The sequence below is a fragment of the Canis lupus genome, chromosome 8 (genome assembly GCF_003254725.2).
Source record: "Canis lupus dingo isolate Sandy chromosome 8, ASM325472v2, whole genome shotgun sequence".
NCBI lineage: Eukaryota > Metazoa > Chordata > Mammalia > Carnivora > Canidae > Canis > Canis lupus.
The window spans coordinates 17,671,536-17,676,339 of NC_064250.1; the positions used below are offsets into that span (position 1 = coordinate 17,671,536).

The 4,804-nt window shown below is 38.5% G+C and overlaps 1 pseudogene; it reads right to left on the minus strand.

The window, feature by feature from the left end:
- Positions 1–3,023: 3,023 nt before the first annotated feature.
- On the minus strand, positions 3,024–3,946 carry LOC112657957 (importin subunit alpha-1-like; annotated as a pseudogene).
- Between the last annotated feature and the right edge of the window lie 858 nt (positions 3,947–4,804).

A 4,804-nucleotide genomic window follows, 5' to 3' on the forward strand; every position in this document is an offset into this window, starting at 1 on the left:
CTACCTACCTCATAAGTTGTTGTGATGATGAAATGAGATGATACACAGAGTGCTTAGCACAGCACTATCACATAGGAAGGGTTTCATCATTACTAGTGTTTATTGGTTGAGTTCTAAACTGAATATATATTTACTCTCCACTATTTTTTAAGTTTGTTTGTTTATTTATTTATGTAATCACTATATCCAACATGGAGCTTGAACTCATGAGCCCGAAAGTAAGAGTCTCATGCTCTTCTGACTGAGTCAACGAGGTGCCCTTACTCCCCACTATTAAATAGAAACAAAATTCATGACACTTTCTGTATTATACCATTAAACCTCTCACTTTCTAGCAGTAGCATCTCTTCAATTATTCATGTTCAATATGTGGGCCAGCTATTCCTTCTTTTATAGTGGATCCTACATTTTTCCTGCTTTTCAGTCTCCAGTAAGACACAGTTTCATATCTTTGACCCTTCCTTCCTTTCCTGTTTTTTTCTTTCTTTTTTTTCTGTCTTTATTTCTAATCCTGTGCATTAGTTTTCTATTCTGAATAATAAATTACACAGACTTTGCTTAATATGATACACATTTATTATCTCATAACTTCAATGGGTCAGGAGTTTGGGATGGCTTAGCAGTTTGGGTCTCTGTCCATGGTCTCACAGGCTATAATTAAGGTCTTGGTTGGGCTGTATTCTCTTTTTTTATTTTTTTATATTTATTTTTTGGGCTGCATTCTCATCTGGAGATTCAAGTAGGAAAGAATTTACTTCTGTACTCGTTCAAGTTGAAGTATTCATTCCCTTGAGGATCTATTACTGAAGACCCAGGCTTCTTACTGGCTGTTGTCTGCTGGCCTCCCATAGTTCCTTGACACATGGCTTCCTCAGCATGGCTGCTTGCTTTACTAGACAGCAAAGAGAATCTCTCACTTCAGTCTGCTAAGGTGTAGTATTTTGTGATGTAATGTAAAATGGAAGTTACATCCCATCACTTTTGCTGTGTTCTATTTGTTAGAAGCAAGTCACAGGTCTCTTTTGCACTGAAGAAGAGGGGATTCCACAAAGGTGTGAACATTAGACAGTAGACAGTCTTTGGAGGGAGTGTTTTAAAGAAAAGATTCATGGCAGCTATGAATCTTTAGTTTCATACTGCTCTCAGTTTTTAAGGGAAAAAAACACTTTACTGATATTATAAAAATCTAATAGAAACAGAAGAAAAGGGATATCTGTGTATAAATGAAGGCAATTGTAAGCAATTAAGGAGAATAAGACAGTTACATCAAATTGGGTACCTACAACATCCAGCCTCATTAGCTGGGGAAGTCTTGTGCAGACAGCTAGGCTGGAGTCCCAAATAAGAGGCCTGGACAGAGCATCATCACCTCAGGTAAGATTTCCAACTGACCATGCCCATAAGGGCTATATTTATAGGTCAGATGATGGGGTCTGAAGTTAAATATTTGTTTACCTATGTATAGTTTGGAGTGAACTGCATTTCTATGTTATCATGTCTTTACATCTTCAAGGACCCTGGGCTATACATGTGCTTGCTTCCCTTCTCAGTTTCCATTCTAGGGGGCCGGCCCAGCCTAGAGCCAGAGGGGATGCAAAGCAAAATTTATAGCTTTTAGCATCCAGACCAGAAGGGCCAATTCTGACCTGGAGGCCAGCCAGTGTCAACCAACCAGGTTCCCAAGGTCACTCATGCAGCACAAGTTTCATAAACAACATTCTTTAGCCTGCCTGTGTATGTGCAGGTTGGGGTTGTCAGTTATGCAGGACAAATCACAGAAACCGGAAACCTTCTTCCATACAGTATGGGGGGTGATCACCATAGGGCCTGTGTGCCATGCCCAAATGCTTGACAAATTGTAAGGTCAAGGGGATACTGAACTCTTCCATAACCTTAATCTTGTTAATTCTATGAGCAAGATATCAAAATATTGTACTAAAAGAGAATTTGAGGTGGTGGTAGAATTGGAGGACCCTGAGCTCACCCTGTTGCATGTTTACAAGCAAGAAGCATGAGCGAAAGCTGGGTCACTGCCTTTAAAGAGACAACAGCCTGTGCAGAGAGGCAACATAAAATGGCAGCATCTAGGGCAAACAGGAGACAGATTTGTTCATACTGATTTTGGAACTTGTTCTTTGAAAATGAGGGATCTGGCAGGTGCCATTTTCTTCTTCTACTACCAGCATAAATGCAGAGCCACCTGTGGGAGGTGGAGCCACACAGACATTCATAGCCTAGGTGCAGGGTGGGGGCAAATTTTGTTAAAACTGCTTGCGTCTTGCCCAGCTACTAGGTGCACAACTGCTGCCATCATGCCCACTGCACCATGCCCAGCCACCACACTGCACTCAGCCATTTGCCCCCAGACACTGTTGAGTCACATGGCTGAATTGGTGTGCAGATACCAGCTGTTGGAGCACTCTGGGGGATCTGGAATAGGAACAAGTGGCCCATTGCAAATTTTGCTAACACTGCTGCTCTGCTCCCAAATTCCTTGACAGGCCTGCTGGGTCTGACTAACATCACAAAGAGCAAACACGCTCAAAAAAGATAGTGAGTCAATGCAGACAATTGCACTGAAAGGAAAAGTAACTCAGAAACAATAGCAAGGCATAAGCAACACACATAGGTTACTCTCCCGAAGTATGTTTTGGTGAACAGAGGACATTGCACTGCTGGGCATTCCAGGATCTCCTCTTCATAAAGTCACTAATTTTAAGAGCAAGAGCAGAAGAGATAGTTGGCTTTCTTTTCTTTCTCTCTTCCTTTTTTTAAAAGAAAAGGGTGAAATTTAATCTTTATTTATAGAACACTGCAAGATATAACATTCTACATAGAAATAAGAAACCCACTTAGAAGAGAAGTTCATACAATATGTACAGTTTGGAACTGTGCAAGTATAGTTTCATTGTAAATAGTACTGCCACAAAAAAAGACATATTTGAGAATTCTTAGTAGAGAAATAGTAAGACAAACTTATACCAAACAAAGTACACAACAGCTTTATGCCTCAGCTGTACAATCTAAAAGTCAAAGGTCCCAAGAATACTATCCTGAACTTAGAATATATAGCCTTTAGGGATAGTTTCTGGCACAGCATTTTTATTTTCTTCCTCCTCTACAGAGAAATAATTCTTGGTCAAGTTTAATGAAGTCTATATAGACTCATTTTCATCATTTTGTAGAACTTTGATTTTGTCCAAACCTCCATATTCTTCCATTATACTAAGTTTCTCAGTTTCACTTAGTTTCTCGTCAGCCTGAAAGATGTTTGAAATGGCATCTAGAATAAACAGAATACTTTTGGTATCTTTTATAGTTAAGAGATTCATCAGTGGTTCTACTATGCCACAATGAATGAGGTATATAGTCTGTTCAACTGTTCCACCACTTGTATAGTTGGTCACAACCCATACAGCTTCCTTTTATGTCCTAAAGTCTGCCTTAGAGAGAACACCAATGAGGAATGGGACTAATCCATGATTCACAATTTGCTGTATTTGGTCCTAGTGACCAGCTGTGATACTTGACATTGTCCACATAGCTTGCTTCTGAATATTAGTTTTGGGGTTCATTAGCAGTCTGGAAAGGATTGTAAGTGATCCCACATCTATTACAACCTGAGTCTGTTCATCTGTCCCAGTTGCAATATTTCCTGTGGCTCTTGGCACAGGGGTCACTATGGGCAATTCAATAGCCCCTAGAAACTTTACAAGTTGTGATAGAACTCCTGTTTTCATGACCATTTCAATTCATTCATTTGGGCCATCAGTAAGGTAGGAAATGGCCAAACAGGTATCCAGTAATACTTCTGGACCATCATGAAGTAGTAAATGAACTAAGGTAGGAACAATCTGCTCAACAGCATCTAACGGGGGTGCATGATTTTTGTTGTGATAATGGTTTGAAAGTGTCCAAAAAGGTTGTGTAAGTAACTACATGCAAAAGATGAAAAAAAAGAAGTCAGTAACTTACAAGGGAAAACCCATAAAGGTAGCAAGAGATTTTTCAATAGAAACTTTGCAAGCCAGAAGGGAATGACATGTTATATTCAAAGTGCTGAATGGCAAAAATCTGTAGCCAAGAATATCTGGCAAGGCTGTCATTAAGAATAGAAGGGGAGATAAAGAGTTTCCCATATAAAAACTAAAGGAGTTCATGACCACTAAACCAGCCCTGTAAGAAATATTAAAGGGGCCTTTTTGAGTAGAATGGAAAGACCAAAAGTGACAGTATAAAGGTAGGAAACACAAAAGTAGTAAAAATGGATATTTCTGTAAAAAAATCAATTAAGGAACTCATAAAAAGGATATAAAATATAATAACATATACCTAAAATGTGGGGAGGAGAGAAGAATGGATGCAAACAACCATCTACTTAATATAGACTGCTATATGCAGAGGTTATGTACAAACCTAATGGTAACCATATATCAAAGACCCATAATAAACATGTAAAGAATAACGAGAAAGAAATCTGAACACATCACTAAATGAAATTAATAAAACTTGAAAGAGAGAAAGACAAGAAATGCTAAAAGAAAATCTTCAGAAACAACCACAAACCAAGTAATAATTTGGCAACAAATACATATCTATCAATAATTATTTTGAATGTAAATGAACTAAATGCTCCAACCAAAAGAAATAGCGTGACAAATAGATAAAAAAAGGAAGACCCATCTATATGCTGACTACAAAAGACTCATTTTATTTTATTCATTTATTTTTAGATTTATTTATTTTAGAGAAAGTGGTGGGGGGGGGTGCAGAGAAGAAGAAGAGAGAGTCTTAAGCTGACTCC